This window comes from Hippopotamus amphibius, chromosome 6, assembly GCF_030028045.1.
Source record: "Hippopotamus amphibius kiboko isolate mHipAmp2 chromosome 6, mHipAmp2.hap2, whole genome shotgun sequence".
Taxonomy (NCBI): Eukaryota; Metazoa; Chordata; class Mammalia; order Artiodactyla; family Hippopotamidae; genus Hippopotamus; species Hippopotamus amphibius.
The window spans coordinates 150,803,203-150,821,507 of NC_080191.1; the positions used below are offsets into that span (position 1 = coordinate 150,803,203).

At 33.1% G+C, this 18,305-nt stretch overlaps 1 protein-coding gene across 3 annotated transcripts in view; it reads left to right on the forward strand.

Annotated features, from left to right (window-relative positions):
- Positions 1 to 18,305, forward strand: part of NAALADL2 (N-acetylated alpha-linked acidic dipeptidase like 2) — a 1,304,194-nt gene that overhangs the window by 194,614 nt on the left and 1,091,275 nt on the right. The gene's annotated exons all lie outside the window — the stretch shown is intronic.

The following is an 18,305-nucleotide window of genomic DNA, read 5'->3' on the forward strand; positions in this document are numbered from 1 at the left end:
CTTTTCTATGCATACTTATTTGGATAGATTTCTCAAAAACTACAGGTAAAGTTAGTGATTAATTCCAATATATTGCTTCTTTATGTCCTTAATTGGTTCATATATGATCCTTGACAAATTTAGTGCTTACATGCACTCCTGTGGACAAAGTATCTATAGTTTTTATCATACTCTCAAAGGGAATTATTCTCTAAGAAATATTAAGAACCACTGTAAGAGTAATATATACAAAAAAAGAATCTGATCTTTAACAGAAATCCTTCTTAACACCTTTATTTGTGTATTTAAATTTAAAATTTGAAATTCATTCACTCTCTAGGTCTTAGGAATAGATATAATAACAAAAAGAAACAAAGCTGGAAGAGAAGAATTAGGAAGAAAAGGATCATGGCTAAAAGGTTCTTTCTGCCTTTTTTTAAGCTCACTTCATTTTAGTGAAGATATACTCTACAGTTTTCAAATGGCTAGTGTTTTATTATGGGTTTTTTGGGGGGTGAGGTAATTGCTGTAAGGCTTTTGATGCAGTGATTTCCTACAGATGACATTTCCCACATAGGTATGATGTAAAAGTAAGAAACATTATTTCTTTATCCAAATAAATAACTTTATGTTTTGACAATAAATGTAATTTACATTGGAACAAGTGCCACTACAACTTGAAATCAAAACTATATATATATGTATATCATTATGTTGGACTGCTATTAAATTTATATTAAACATAAAAACAAAGAAGAACGTGAACTTGTTTTCTGAATTTGCCATTATGAGTACATTGCATGTTCCTAAATTTTGTTTCTAATTTAAGTTGCAATGTAGTTCATAGTCTTACTATATGTATTTGAAAAATAGATAGAAAAAGATCTCACAAGACTGAATTCTTAAAGGATGGGGTCAGTAGCAGACTCCTTTTAAAAAAAATTTTAAAAATATAATTTTATAGTGGAGTATAGTTGATTAACCATGATGTGTTAATTACAGGTGTACAGCAAAGTGATTCAGTTATACCCATACAGGTATCCATTCTTTTTTAAATTCTTTTCCCATTTAAATTATTACAGAATATTGAGTCGAGCTCCCTGTGCTGTACAGGAGGTCCTTGTTGGTTATCTGCTTTAAATATACTAGTGTGGACATGTCAATCCCAAGCTGCCAATCAGACTCATTTCTGTTTTCCCCGAGTTTGCCCCTTCAGAACCATTGTCCTCTCTGCGCTGTACTCTGCCCTGGAACGTCCATCTCAATAAGTTACATCATCCAGACTCACGATCCTTTTAACTCTACTGGGTTCAGCCAGTAGGAGGCACAGGCAATAGTTTGGTGGGTGGGAGAATTGAGAGCTCAAGATATTTATCCCTAACCTCCATGGGGCTATGTTTGACAGAGCGTAGCAAACTCATCTAGCTGTGGTCACATTTCCTGTCATGTGGCTTTTTTTCAACAGCTCCCACTCTTACTTGGTTCCAGTAACACTGACCACTCTCCTTGACCCCTTCGCGTCTTCTTTATCCATTCATCTGCTGATGGACTTTTAGGTTGCTTCCACACAATGGAATATTATTCAACCATAAAAAAGAATGAAATAATGCAACTTGCAGCAATATGGATGGATCTAGAGATTACCATACTCAGTGAAGTAAGCCAGAAAAAGAAAGACAAATATCCTAAGATATCACTTATATGTGGAATCTAACAAAAGAAAAAGATACAAATTAACTTATATGCAAAACAGAAATAGATCCACAGACATAGAAAACAAACTTATAGTACCAAAGGGGAAAGGGTGGTGGGATAAATTAGGAGTTTGGGATTAACATATATACACTACTCTATATAAAATAGATAACCATGAGGACCTACTGTATAGCACAGGGAACTATATTCAATATTTTGTAATAACCTATAACGGAAAGGAATCTGATAAAGAGTAGATATATATATCGATATATGTGTATAACTGAATCACTTTGCTGTACACCTGAAACTAATGCAACATTGTAAGTTAATTATACTTCAATTAAAAAAATAAAGTTACTCCATATATTAAAAAAAAACCCAAAACTCGGGGGCTTCCTATTGTCATTTGTCCTCCTGTACTTCTCTGTGGATTTCCTTAACTTGCCCTTATCTCTCTTTAGTGTGTCCTCTGTTTACTTCTGGGATTCCGCTTGTAACAGTTAGTATTCAGTTTATGTCCTTTGAGACAGGAGTTTGAAATGAGTGTTAAGAATCTGAATATACAGAATATAATAAACATTTTCATTTTAAAAATGATAGAAGAATGCCTGCCATATGTTGTGGGTCATTAGAAATGTAATATGTAGCTACTTTTCTAGAATATTTCTAATTTTATCTTCAAATAGATATTTATAATAGAAAAATGTGTTTTTATTATTTTCAAAAAGATTAAAAGAAAGTTTACTTAAATGATTGCATTTTTTAATTTAGTTAAGCTATTAGTCAGATGCCTGAAATTTTTCAGTCTTTTTTGCTCTCCTTTTTGACTGACAGAATACAATTTTCACTGAATAAAGTTAACTTATTCAGTGTTAATATATGCATTAAGTTTTTCTTTTCTTACAGAATTTTAAAATATTTTATGATTGGTAATTTTTTACATTGAAACATTGTTATTATTTATAGTCATTAGATACAGAAAGTTGACACCAAGATACAAAATGATTTGCTCAAAATCATAATATTCATTAAAAATTATAGATTGATTCTGAATATTAGTTTGGAAAGGTCTTCATTTCCATTTTAACAATGTGCTGCATCTTTGAGGATGTGAAAGAATGATCAAAAATGTCATATATAATTTTAAAAGTTAATTATTGGACATTTTTTAGTCTGTCGTCATTATGAAAAATTCATCTGAAATGAAGTCATTTCTCTCTACACAGTCCTATTAAGAAGAAAACACATTGTACTTTTTTAATAAATAAGAGAAACATGATTTTTTGCCTATAATTAAGGCTAAGAATGTATATTCATTTTTAGAGCAGGGGCAATGATATTCTGTGCTAAATAAAAAACCATTGATCCCAGACCTTTTTGAAAATATAATTAATTTATCTTAAAATAAATATTATGTTTGAGCCTGCAATTTCTTTTGAGTTATTAATAGGAGAGTATTATTTGGAATTGTCAGGAAAATCAATACTGAAACACTTATGTACTGGGTAAAATTGGTGTATCATTATTGATGGTTATTTGATGGGGAAAAGTGTAGCCTTTACATGTGTAGGGGTCTCAGCCTCAATTAAGCACGCTTAAATGAAAAAATTCAGCTTCATTAAGATATTTGGCACCTAAATTGCTCATTTGTTTGTAGCTGAAACTTACCTATAATTCTTTTCTGGGGAACCTCTTGGCCTTGTCCATAGTAATTTCCTCAGATGGCATCTATTCAGGATGGGTATAGATTCAAAATCTTTAATGTCAACCCTAGAGTCCATTTACTTGATTTTTTGTCAATAACATAGAATATTATATTCCATTATTGGAAAATATTATTACTGAAGTCATAATTGGCTAGCTTTTGTGAATAGGTTATTTTTTATAATTAATATTAAAGGAGAAGTACTTAAAGGATATGCAGTTTATTATTTCTCCTGGATTATTAGTGCTGATTTAAATTTTTCCTTTTTTAGTGTTTATTAGTTGCTTTATAAGGTTTAGTCTATGTTAATAAAATCATAAAACACTTTCAATTATATTTTTTCCAGCTTTATTGAGATAGAGCTGACATACAGCACTGTATAAGTTTAAGGTATACAGCATAATAATTTGACTTACACACGTTATGAAATGATTACCACAATAAATTCAGTGAACATCCATCATCTCATATAGATACAGATTTAAAGAGATAGAAAAAAATGTTTTTCCTTGTTGTGAGAACTCTTGGGATTTACTCTCTGAACAACTTTTATATGTAACATTCATCAGTGTTAATATATTTATCATGTCACACATTACATCCCCAGTACTTATTTATCTTATAGCTGAAAGTTTGTACCTTTTGACTACCTTCATCCAATTTCCTACCTCCCCCCACCCTCACCTCTGATAACCACAAATCTGACCACAAATCAAACCACTCTTTTTCTATGAGTTTGTTTCTTGTTCCTAATGTATAACATAGTGATTCGATATTTCTATACATTTCAAAATGACCACCATAATAAGTCTAGTTGCTATCTGTCACCAGAGACATAGTATAATTATCGACTATAATTCTCCACATTCTGCATTTCATATCAGTGACTCATTTATTTTGCAACTGGAAGTTTGTACCTCTTACCTTCCCTCATCTATTTCTCTCCTCCCCCATCACTCTCCTCTCTGGCAACTACTGTTTGTTCTCTGTATCTATGGTTTGTTATTTGTTCATTTGTTTTGTTTTTTAGATTCCACATGTAAGTACAGTCATACAGTATTTGTCTTTCTCTGTCTGACATTTCACTTAGCATAATAACATCTAGGTTTGTTCATGTTGTCATAAATGTCAAGATTTCATTATTTTTATGGCTGAATAATATTTAATTGTATGTATATACCACATCTTCTTTATCCATTCATCTATTGATACACACTTGGGTTGCTTCTGTCTCTTCACTATTGTAAATAATTCTGCAATGAACGTAGGGGTGCAGATGTCTTTTTGAATTAGTGTTTTTGTCTTCCTTGGATAAATGCCCAGGATTGGAATTGCTGGATCATATGTTAGTTCTGTTTTTAATTTTTTGAGGTATCTCCATATTGCTTTCCATCTTGGCTGCACCAACATACCTTCCCACCAGCAGTGTATGGGAGTTTCCTTTTCTCTGTATCCTTGCCAACATTTGTTATTTCTTGTCTTTTTGACAATAGCCATTCTGACAGGTGTGAGGTGATATCACATTGTGGTTTTGATTTGCATTTCCTTAATGATTAGTGATGTTGAGCATCTTTGCACATGCCTGTTGGCCATCTGTATGTCTTCTTTGGAAAACTGATTTAAACTTCTTTTCTTAACTGACACACCCAAGGGACAGAACATTTTCCAGTTAGTAACTCTTTACTGTAGTGACTTAGAACCAGGGGGAACCCCACCTAGACAGGAGATATATATATATATATATATATATATATATATATATATATATTTATAAATATATAATTAAATTATATTTAATCATATAATGTTGGGGGCATGTGAATTTCCTGCAAGTAGCAGGAATATATGTAAATGTTGGGGGCATGTGAATTTCCTGCCAGTAGCAGGAATATATATAAATGTTGGGGGCATGTGAATTTCCTGCCAGTAGCCCTGATGTCTCCTACTGATGTTTGTATTTCTTCTCCCCCAAGTTGACAAGTAATGAAGACATAGTGATTAGGATGACACAGGCTATTCTCAACCACACAGGAGACCTCAGTGCCCTCATCTCCACTGTGGGGATAAAAATAAAACAAAATTACAGAGTTATTTTGAAGATCAAGGAAGTTAATTTATCTAAAGATCCTGGCATAGTGCATTACATATGGTAAACACTCTGTGCTATCAATTATGATTATTATTTTATAGTTAATATTATTCTAAACTTCAGCTCAGTTAAATCTATGTTCTTTTAGAAATACTTTTACTGAACTCCTTGGTCTTATTATCTCAGCTTGAAATGAAGAGTATAAGGAGTATAAAATTTGCTTCTATATTTATTACAAAAAAGTTATTAAGGATATCATCAAAATTATAGTTTCTTCTGTATGAGGACTCATAGGAAAAACTTGAAACAACTTAACTTTATAGCAAACTTGCTTTCCTTATTAATCAGAAGGCTTAGAACATAATTTAACCTTTTCTAGCTGACTCATGGTTATTAACACTATCTATTATTTTGCAGGAATGTGATTATGACCTGAGGTCTATTGAGTTGCAAAGGAATATTTGCCCCAACAGAGAGATAAGATAACTTGAATGGAGTTAATAAAAGCAATCCTGTTGAGAGAAAAGTTGGGAATAGATAAATGAAAATTTTTAATGTGAGCTGGTCTGCAGGAAAACAATCAGGTAATCCTAATTTTATGATATGTGCAGAAATTCCCTTCCTGAAAAATTTAGCTTGGCTATATCATTCTTATTACATTGAAGTATGTGCTATGGTGCTTATCTAGGGCCCCTGCATAAGGCCACACTGAGTATGGTCTGCACTACAACAGTTGGGCCATTCATAGAAGCCAGAAAGTTAAGTGGCACCCCTTGGAATTGTTCATGGCACAATATTTGTGATCTGTAAGTGGCTCTGTATTTATTATGTACTGACATCCATGTGTTTTACATAGATTTCACTTATATGGCACTGCAAGGGTAATTCTGATGTAAAGCCCTATTGCTATTATGTAGCCCTTTTCTACAGCAAATTTTAGTATTAGACAATATTATACTTTGCTCACAAAGTAACATTTTTCGTTAAATTATTGTTGTTTAAAAACACGTTCCGGTGCCCATAAAAAACAGCTAACATAAATTTGCTTTGAAAAAGTGAAAATAAAATGTCTTTCTAAATAGAGTAGTGCATCACTGGAGAAAACCATGTTTCCCACTGAAGTTATCTCAACTCCTTTTGAACAGTAAGTGAAGAACAAATTCGATGAAATGGATTTAAATAATTATAAATATGTGTGTTTGGAAGGCAATATTCATCCAGTTGTGAAAATAACATTGGAAACATAGACTTTTGCTTGCCATAATCATTGTACTCCTTGGCAAACGGCAATTCGGCCAACCCCTCTGATGTGTGACAAGCAAGACACTGCTTAGAAAATATATAAAATCAAAAATAGCAGTTGTAATTAAATTTTAAAATATATGTAAAATATATGTTTAAACGATTAATAGAATGGAATTTCTTCTTCATACCTCTAAAATATTTATTATCAAAAAATTCAGTCTTTCATTACTTATTCCTATAGCCACTTGACATTTTGCACATAATATAGGCAGATTGCAGTTAAGCAAATAGTCTCACATTGACTCTAACACTCTATCAGTACATAAATCATGGACTATAAAAATCTTTTTATGGGGTTTTTAGATGCATAGAGTCTCATACCAATAAGCAATTAATGATTTTTTAAGTGAGTAGTTTTAATTGCTGTGATCGTAAGTATTTTATCCTTAGACATTGTGTTAGAGTGCTTTTTTTTTTTTTTTTTTTTTTTGGTGGTGACATCAGTTAAATACTGAGTATTTTTAAATGTGTAGACCTACATCTGTTTTGCATATTATCCATTCATTGTGTAGAGATAGGCAGTTTAAAGGTCTAAATGTTCCGTTTCTGGTATGTGGGTTGTATGATAATTCTGTTTGGTGCTCTTATCTCTAGCAGGTGCTTTGCTCCTGTGCTTGATGCTTTGTCTCATAATTTAAGGGGATATTGATTTACTATCTCACTGGGTTGAATGTATCTAGCATTACAGATGCCAAATGATGCAAATTTTTCAGCTCCTGAAGTTACTTGATAGATCACTGGAACCAACAAAGTCCCCCAGGTCTTCATTCTGTCTTTTAGAGCTTAAGATGGAAAAATTTATAGCACAGCAAGCAACTTGTGCCATGGTGGAACATTCGGTTGCTGAGCCACAAGGCTAGCTCGCTATTTTTCATTTTCTAAATATCAGCACCATTTTTCATTTCAAGGTAGACTCTTAACTCAGTCTTGTGGAAATTGTATCCATGCTGCAAATGTTTTTGCAGCACTTCTCAGCAGACTTGGGAGGAAAGAGGAAATTAAAACTGGTTGATCTACAAATTAAGGGGAAAAGATTTTCCCTGGAATTATTGTGAGAGTTGAATAGAGATTTGCTGCCAACAGTAGGAAAAAAAGAAACAAACAGTTGTGTGGTTATGAAGAGAAAATCCTGGATTCTCAAAGTAGAGGGAACTCATTAGATGTGGTGTTAGGTATCTATGTTCTGGGCCTGGCTCTGTAACTAGCTACTGATTGATTTTAGGAAACAGCCCCTTCATGCCTCAATTTCTTTCCTGTATCTTTTCTCTTAGCTCCCACTCCTGGATTTGGGGCAGATAATCTCTATGACTTCTTCAGGCTCTAATATTCCATATTTCTGTGCAAGGAATTTAAATGTCTTTGCTAAACTCTCTTGGGATTAGATGAGAAATTATAAAAATTATTACCTGGATTTCCACATACCTTCTTCTGATTTCAGAGACAGCAAATTAACTTTTTTTAAAAATTAAACATTTTATTGAGTTTTGACACATATATAGAAAGTATGCCAATTAAAAATGTTAAGCTCAGTAGTTTTTTTTCAGAGTAAAAATTACACTATGAATTCTCCACCCATCAGAAAGTAAAGTATTATCATTACTCCAGAAACCCTCCTTCTTCCCCAAAGATAGCCACCATCCTGATTTATAATACCATAGTTTAGATTTGCCTTTTATTGACCATTTTGAACATGGAATCATGTAGTGTGTGTTTTTTTTATGTCTGACTTTTTTCATTCAAAACTATGTTTCTGAGATTCATCCATATCTCTGCTGGATCAGTTGTCCCTTTGTCTTCATTTATATATTATTCCATTGAAAGAACATATCAGTTTATTTATCTTGGTGACAGCCATTTGATTGTTTTTATGAATATTATTGCTTTGAGGATTTGTATACATATCTTTTAGTGAATATTTGTATGACTATTGAAGGATATATACCTATAGTGTAATTTCTAGGTTACATGGTACGCATATTTTCAGTTTTAGTAGACACCAGCAAGTGTTCCAAAATGGGTGTTCCAGTTTACATACCCAGCAACAATACATGATAGTTCTAGTCACAGCATTTCTTATAAACACTTCATATTGTCAAAATTTTTAATGTTAACCATTCTGGTGGGTGAATAGTGATTTTTTGTTTTTGTTTTTGTTTTCTTGATGCCTAATAATATTGATCAACTTTTTATATGTTTTTGGGCATCTTTTGAAATGTAACTTTCTTGAGTCAGGGAAGCCAATTTTTTCATTGAGGTATATTAATAGACAACATTACATAAGTTACAGGTATACAGTATAGTGATTCACAATTTTTAAAGGTTATGCTCCATTTATGGTTGTTATAAAATATTGGCTTTAGTCACTGTGTTGTACACTATATCCTTGTTGCTTATTTTATACATAATAGTTTATATCTCTTAATTCCCTACCCCTATATTGACCTCCCTCCTCTCCCCGTGGTAACCACAAATTTGTTCTTTATATCTGTGAATCTGTTTCTTTTTTATTATATTGACTAATTTGTTTTATTTTTTAGATTCCCCATATAAGTGGTATCATACAGTATTTGTCTTTCTCTGCCTGACTTACCTCACTTAGCATCTCATCCCCTCCATGTACATCGATGTTGTTGCAATGGCAAAATTTCATTCTTTAGTATGGATAAGTAGTGATTCATTGTATTAATATACCACATCCTCTTTATCCATTCATCTGTTGATGGACGTTTAGGTCGGGAAGCCAAATTTATCAATGGATTTATAGTATAATATTTATTTCTACAAAAGCTTATATTCCTTTAAACTAACTACAAAATGCTCCTGTCTAAAAAGTCATGAAATCATGGGATGCATTGTTTCCCTAGCCCAACAATACAGTATCCTTGGCAGATGACTGATACAACCTTTACAGAAATATCTCTACTGTTTTGAAGCAGCTCATTCCATTTGGGGAGAGCTCAAAGTGTCATAATGCTATTTGTTATGTATTTTTTCAAAATACGCCTTCATAAAATTTTGGCCTGATGACCCACATATTGGTTTTTGAGCAAAACAGAATAAATTGACACTCTTTCTCATCAGCCAAACCTTTGCATATTTGAATAGAACTATCCCTCTTGTGCCCTTTGGGCTCTGTGTTTGAAGGCTAAACCTACAACTCACAAACATTTTATATTTTTCTTGCTTGCTAGACCATTCAGTCTTCTACATATATTTCTATGGACATACCTGAATTTGTCATTGACTTTTCAAATCTGTGATGTCTAAAGTTGCTCTTAGTTTTCCATGTATCATCCTAAAATGCTGAATTGCAACCTCTGTGGTCTATAAATTATTATTAATTTTCAAGGTTGGATAAATACTATAATTAATGTCAAGCAGCTCTGCTATTACAGGAAAAATATTCTATAGACATATAAGTTATGATTTAATAAAGATTCAAGGACAGAGTCCATTTTTATCATAAATAATACAACATTTAAGTGGGTAGTGAATAAAACTGGTCACTGAAAACACAAGTATTGGTGTTCGCAATCATATTCATTTTGCATTAGACAATTTATGGTCTAAAAATATGTAGGATATGGATTTTAGGTATCTGAACTTTTTTTATACTTCTTTTCTGAGGAACTGGTTTTAACATATTTAACATAAAGGAAACAGGAAGTTACATAAAAGTATTGGCACTTTTGAGTGTAACGTGCAGCCAAGTTCTTATGTCAGTTGTTATTAATATTATTATTTGTTGAACTCATCATGTGACAGGTTCTGGTCATTACATTTCATTTAATCTTCACAACACAATTATTGCCATTTTACCAGAGAAAAGTGGTGGAAGAGAGGATAAGTAACTTAGAGTCATGCTGAAAGTAATCCATAAAGCAAAAATTTAATCCAAGTTTGTGAACCACCAATGCCCATGCTCTTTCAGGCAAATTTTGCTCCCTCGCAAATGCACATGTTTGTGTATTGTACTAGTTTCCTAGAGATGCCATAATAAATACCACAGCAGGATAGCTTAAACCAGAAATTTACTCTCTCACAGTCTGGAGGAAAAAATTCCAAAAACAAGGTGTTGGCAAGGTTGATCCCTACTGGAGGCCCTGAGAGAGAATCTGTCCCATGCCTCTATCCTACCTTCTGGTGGTTCTGACAATCCTTGGCATATAGGTCCTGGCTTGTAGGTGCATCACTGTAAACTCTGTCTCTGTCTGCACATGGCATTCTGTGTCTAAATTTCTCTTTTCTATAAGTTCACCAGTCATTGGATTTAGGGTCCACCCTTATCTTCATTTTTCTTTATTACATCTATAAAGACCCAGTTTCCCAAAAAGGTCATATTCACAGGTATTGGGAGTTAGGACTACAACATATCTTTTGGGTAGAAACAATTCAGCCTGTAACATGTCTAGGTGGAGGAAAATGTATAATGCTCACATACTCATTTGTATTTAGATACAGTTAACCTGGAACAGCAAGACAGCTTATAGGTACCAGATGTTTTTATTAAGTCAAAAATAGATTTTGATAATTAACATTCTAATTAACGTGTGTCTATGCAGTCGTCATACATGTAGTGCAATTGCCAATGATAAGAGCATGAACCCAAATTATTTCTCAGCTATTTGCAAGCACCAAAAGTTAATCTTAAATATTAAGTACTAATAACTATTGAATTATTACCTTGGAAACAACTACAATGCCTTCCCTAAGAACTATTTTTTTAACATGAAATTCATTATCACTTTTAAGAAACTCCATTCCTTTACAGATAATTGCCTTTGAAAAATGGCTTAACATTCATGGCTTCCAATTGTCATTAAATGATTTATTTGCGTGTTAAATCTGCTTTCGTTAAGTAAACCGACATGAAAAAAGCCTTTGAAAACACAAATATGCATATGTGGATAAAAATTTGATTCATCTGCCTCTGCAGAACTACAGCCATTCATTTCTTTGTTTTCATAAAAACTGTTTTGTGATCAAAAACACATAACATAGAACCGACCATCTTAACGATTTTTAAATGCACAGTTCAATAGTGTTAAATATATTCACATTGTTGTGCAACAGATCTCTCGATTTTTTGCATCTTGCAAAACAGAAACTCTATACCTATTGAAAAACTTCCCATTTCCCCTTCTCCCTAGTCCTTGGCAACCAGCATTCTACTTTGTGTTTCTGAGTTTTACTACTCTAGATACTTCATGTTTTTGTCATTTTGTGACTGGCCTATATCATTTATCATAAAGTCCTCAAGGTACATTCATGCTGTAGCATGTGACAAGGCTTCCTTCTTTTTTAAAGACTTAATAATATTCCATTGTGTAAATATTATATTTCTTTATCCATTCATCTGTCAGTGGGCATTTGGATTGCTTCTACCTCTTGACCATTGTGAATGGTGCTGCTCTGAACATAGATGTGCAAACATCTCTGTGAATTAGCTCATATGTGCATATACATTACCTACATTTTAATCTAAGGATATTCTAAACTTTCTTATTGATTAAAATAAGCCGAGAAACAACTGTGATTCGGATGTTCTCTGTCCTTGTGAGACTGCTGCCTCAATACAAGGCATTTCAGTGTTTACTTCTACTCTCTTCCACATAGAAGAATAGCTAAACTTTGCTTCTCTAACTTAAAACCTTGGCGCATAGCCCTTTCCATAAAAAGTTTAAAAGTGTAATGGGGCTGCAAATGCAAAAACAAAAATCTCTTTATCACCTAGGCACTTACTTACTTTGTCAAAAGATGTGTAGAAACTTTTACTGATCCAATCGACATTCAGTACGTGTTTATTGAAGGCCTGCTATGAGTTAGACTCTATCTATTGTTTGGGAATAGAACAATGAGTAAATCAGGAAAAAAAGTCTGCCCTCTGGAGCTTATGTTTCAATAAGATAAATAAGTATATATCATGGTGATGATGATAATATGTCTGTTTGTGTATTATAGGACTGTGAGAAATACTTGCTAATGAGAAAAAAATGTAGGGGGAAAGAATCAGAAATATCAGGGGCATAATTTTATGTAAGATAGCTTAGAAATGTTTAACTGAGGTGACCCTTGAATAAAGATCTAAAGGAAGCCAAGGAGTGAAACTTGTGGTGATCCAAGAGAAGAGCATTCCTGGAAATGAAAGCAGCATGTGCAAGGGCCCTGTGGTAAGAAAAGCCTAGTGAGGAGGTCACTGTGATTCAAAAGGAGGGATGGGAAGAGAGTGGTAGAGGATGAGAGTGGAAACTAAGTCAGGGAGGTCATGGGACTTGTATGCCACTTTAAAGACTTGTACTTAGAGAGAAATGGGAAACTATTGCGGACTTGTGAGTAGAGTAGTGACACTCTGCCATATGCTTTTGCAAAATCCTTCTGGCTGCTGTGTTGACTAGAGCCACCTTAAAGGATGGTCAGTCTAAATTAATGATATGTGAATTATTATTTTTTTAATGAAGGAAAAGGAAACATTTTGACATATGAGAATTCGTCCAATAAAATACTTTCTGCTGGAGGAATTTCAACATAGATCACCAGATATGTTTTATATGCCCATTTTATGTAAGGAATTGATCAAAGCGTTGTGGCTTCTAGGTAAATAACATCATCTTCCCTCAAGAAACTCATAATTTAACACAATTCAGTTTGATAATAGAAATATTATGAGAATAAGTATTATGGGAATTTGGAAGAAGAAACATTTAATTTAGATTGTGGTGATCTGGATTAGCTTCATAAGTGGGAATATATTTGACTTGGGTCTTGAAGAAGTGATAGAAAATTGGCAAGATTAGAAGGTAGAGCGATGGCATTCCAAACCAAGGCACAAAAATGCCTTGCACTGTATGTACTAAAAATGTACAAATACTGTAATGATGAATGTCTTTGTTTCAAGGGAGAATGTCTCCCTTTTGCCCAACCACCCTTCCCTCCTCCCCAATATATTTATGTAGTCTTTGTACCTTTAAAGGATTTCCAACATACTACTGAAAATAGGTGTTGAATATTTGCTTTTTGTGGAAAAACTCAGACTTCCCTTTAAGTAACTTCTTTGCTTTTCTGCTGGGACCCAGGAGGTAAGGAAGAGATGAATGTTTGGGTTATGCAAGAACAGGGATTTGTTTTTTAACACTTCACCTTTCTCTGCCTTTTTACTTCCTCTCTCCTTTCACTCACTTTCTTTGTCTATGCTATTTTGTCTGACTTCCTCCTCTCACCCCAGAATTCATTCCATGACCCCAATGTAATACATAAATGTGTGTTGTTATTTATGTTTATAAATGACTTCATTCCTTTTTATCAAAGTAAACATTTTATAAATTCTCAAATTAAAAAAAAATTATGTGTTCTCATTAATTTTGTCTCCTGTGATTTAGTAGTCCTGGCCAGGAAAAAGTTTCTCAACTTAGTAATTTTACAGGTTATATGTGCTATTGATACTTGGCTGAACGCAGTTCATTTTCAAGATGTTGTCAGTTACAATTGGCACTCGCCATTGGCATTCGTCTTCTACCTCTACAAAGATTAAATCAGGTGCTGCTGCAGCTTCTGACTTCCAACACCTTCTGAAAGGTGTTCAGGGTAGAGAGCTGAAATGAGACACTCTGTGCTCTGGAAAAAAACTGGCAGAACAGGTCTTTAAATAGTTAGATATTTTTAGGAGCCAATTTTATGAGCCCAATTCTTGTGTCTCCTCATATCTAGAAAAACACTAAAATCCTTCATGGTGACGACTGCTCTTCGTGACTAGCAGTAACCTGCACCAGACCAGCAGAAACCTTCTGTAAACAATACGTGCTTGATTGCATGTTTTTCCTTTTCACCAGAACCACATACATACGGAGCTTCACCCCTGCCTCTTTGGACAGTTTTTCAGAGCTATCTGGGATGCTGTCTCCTGGGCTGCAGTCCTCATTTTGCCCCAAATAAAACTTAGCTTGCAACTCTCACGTTGTGCTTTTTTTTCAAGTTGACAATGTGATTTAAGTTTTGGTCTACTCCTTTCTTGTTTTAATGATTTTTGTTAGGAATTCATAAAAATGCTGTGAATTTGCTTTACCTTTATAATAGAGCAACCCTTGAGTATATAATGTGAACTTCAAGAGACGGTTTGTTCATTTAGTGACTTTTGGAAATAAGTGTTCTATTTTTAAATTTACCTTTTAGGGGAAAAATACCTAAGGAAGCTTTGAGATTATTTCTAGTTATGAAGAGAGACTGTTTAGGGATGACATTTGCACTTGAGAGCTACTGCAGAAATGGGTTCATCTAGTTAACCTTCATCCGAATTGCCATCTTCTACTTTATCCTATGAAACAACTGGTGAAGGAGAAAATGTTAATTAGGAAGCTTTTCAAGATTAATTTTTTTCATTTTCAGAAAGTGAAGTGTTCGCCACTTTCCATGTTAAATAAGGTTCCTCGCTTGGCAACATAGGCTTTGCTGCAGCAATTGTATGCGCGCAGCAAATACTTGATGGTGGAAAAGACAAGTGCAAAAAGCAATTTTTGCAACAGCCAACCAGAACAGCCTGTTCTGTTCCCAATAAATTAATGGATTTAACCTTGCAGCTGTAGTGGTGTTATTATGCAAATATTCTCTGAGTATTATGAAAGCCAACTGATTCTCTACAGAGAAAGTTGTTTCTTTCTTCCTGAAAACTCTAAGTGACTAGATAATTGACACATTGTATAACCATGTTAAATGAAGGAAAAAAATATTTTCAGTAAATCTACTGAGTTTCATTTTATGTTCCAATGTTTTCAGCAATTTACTGAGGCTTTTACTTAGAACAATATTATTTAGCACAGTAAATTCAAGTGTCCACAGACAACCTCCTAGAAAGAGAAGAAATGAAAAATATTGAATGGCTCTTTACTTTGTATTTTGCTGATTTTAATTCAGGCAGAAATTAAAATTTCCTTTAATATTGTTCAAGTGTGGTGGTCTGGTCGTGCTGAATATCTTCAAAGCAATGTATTTGCATTCTGATTCATGATGGACTAGAGAACTGTGCACTAATTATTTGATCGAGTTGATAGCCACTTTGGTTTTTAAAGCTGATCTTAGATTTATGCCACATATAAAACACTTACAGTTGAAAGTTCACTCTCAGTAATTGACCAATTGTGAAGATCACTCAAAGTGCTCTTCATTGTATTGAAGTTCCATGGCTAATGAAATCTTCGATGATTTAAAAATATTTAAAAAGAGAAACTATAAGAGTGGGAACAGTGATGTCTTCTTTGTGATAAGGCTCTAGTCATTTGGTGGGGAAAAGGGTGATTTTGGGAATTAGTTCAACCATTTTACATGACAATTTGCATACATTACTTTTGGTTTTGTCATAGCCAGTATTTACCTTATGTGAACTTTATATTATTAAGTCATATAAAATCAGTTTTTAAAAAGTATACCCCAAAGTGTTTTGTAAACCATTACAGACAAATATGCAGATACTAAAGATTATAATAACTGCAGTTATATAATTGAAAGACTACTAGATTTGAAATCTGAAGTCCTAGATTTTTGTAGTTAGGTTTTTTTTTAACCTCTTAAAGATCTTTTCTTTGCCTATAAATACCAATGCCTGAAAGTAGATTAAATGAGACAATATATGTAGAAGAACCTTATGAACTTTAAATCACAAGATAAATATATATCATTAATGATGTTAATCTATATTTATGTTAGTATCTTTCAGTAAAGTATTTAAAAGTCAGCATTTCATCTCAAGTTAATAATTATTGTATTTGCCTTCCAAACAAAATGTTTTGAAATTTTTATATCTCAGTTTTAAATTGGTTATCAAGTAGTCATTATAGAAAAATATTTGTAAAAACTAATAATCATATTTAATAAGTATAACATTGCCATTATTTCTTTAAAACTCTGGTATATATAATTAGATTCATCAAAATTCTTGATTTGTGATGCAGTCATCATTTGTCATGCATGCCTTTTATGCTAGCTATCTATATATCCATTTGTTATTTATTTGCTATGTTTTTGTAATACCTTTGTACCCACTTCTCTACTTTTATCTGTGTAGATGCTTCTCCTCTATCATATCTCTCTGTCTTCCCCTAGTTCTGCAGTGACTCTGTACTGAAATTGGCATTTGTCATTTCTTTGCTTTCAACCCTCATGATTTGACACATATATTTGTGTCCTTAAACAATGTATTGTTTAGTTTTGCATGCTTTTGGACTTTATGATCCAATGTTGAATTTTTCTCTCTTGGAACTTTTAAAATTCAACATTGTATTATTTTGTCATTTATCATAGTCTTACTGAATGTAATTACACATTACACACATCATGTTATACATATCAATTAATGTTAATTAATTTTCACAGCTGCAGTCTTTTTCATCATGTGTATGTATCCTTATTGACTTAGTTTTTCTCCTGTTGATGACTTTTGGTTTCTTATCTTTTATACATACAGATTTTTGGTTTCTTTTCTTTTGTATTACTAATATAGATAATGTTTATATACAATCAGTTCTCATTTTTCATAGTTGTTAGGTTTTAAAGTTGACTAGAGCACTGAATTAGCCAATAATAAATCATTGCCCCTAGAAGAAATACAGGGTTTAGGTTCCTGGGAGCCTCTGGTCACATTTTCCTCAATCAATCAGTATATAACCTTGTTTTATGTTTGTTTCTGTTTAAAGACATTTTATGTGATATATATTGTTGATTCATTAACATTGAACTCATGGCCAACAGCACTATAACTCATGACTTATTGAAGCTTATCTAACACGTGTATTTTCTCCATAAGGCATATCACAGCTTCTTGCACTTAGGACCACCAGACAGCACTTCAGCACTACACCTGGGGGCCATTATAGAGAGCAAAATCACACACAAACAAGAAGCACAAAAATGTAAAGGACACTTGTTTACAGTATGGGAGCTGAAACAAGATGCAGAGGGACTCTTTGTTCAACCTCAGCTGGAAATAGGATAGGACGTGCACATAGGATTGTATAAAGTTTGCCACTCTGTGCATGCATTTATCTTTGAATAACAATGAAAGCACAGCAGGATCAAATAAATTTTAGAAAGTAATTGAATTCACAAACACAAAGTTCATGAATAATAAGAATAGATCATATGTCTTTTACTGAAGTACTTCTCTCAAACATTAGCTTGGTAAAAGTCAAATTCCTGAGCCCACCCCCTGAGATTTTGATTTAGTAGGTCTGGAGTGGGGACCTGAGATTTTGGATTTCTAACTAGTTTTTGGGTGATGCTAATAATGTTAATTCATGGAATACACTTTTCATAGCTATTTCTTAGTAAACAGATATAACAATTCTCTAAGGAATATGTCTTCCTGAAATTGCCAGCTCAAAAACTGTGCTAAATTGCTAAGCAAAATATTAAAGTATTTACCACCATAATGGGAAGGATCAAGACATGAAGTTAAACTATCAAATTTTTTTTTCAAAATTGTTTTTTAGGTTGTTGCTAATGCACTCATGACACATACACACAAAATATGTGATATTAACAATG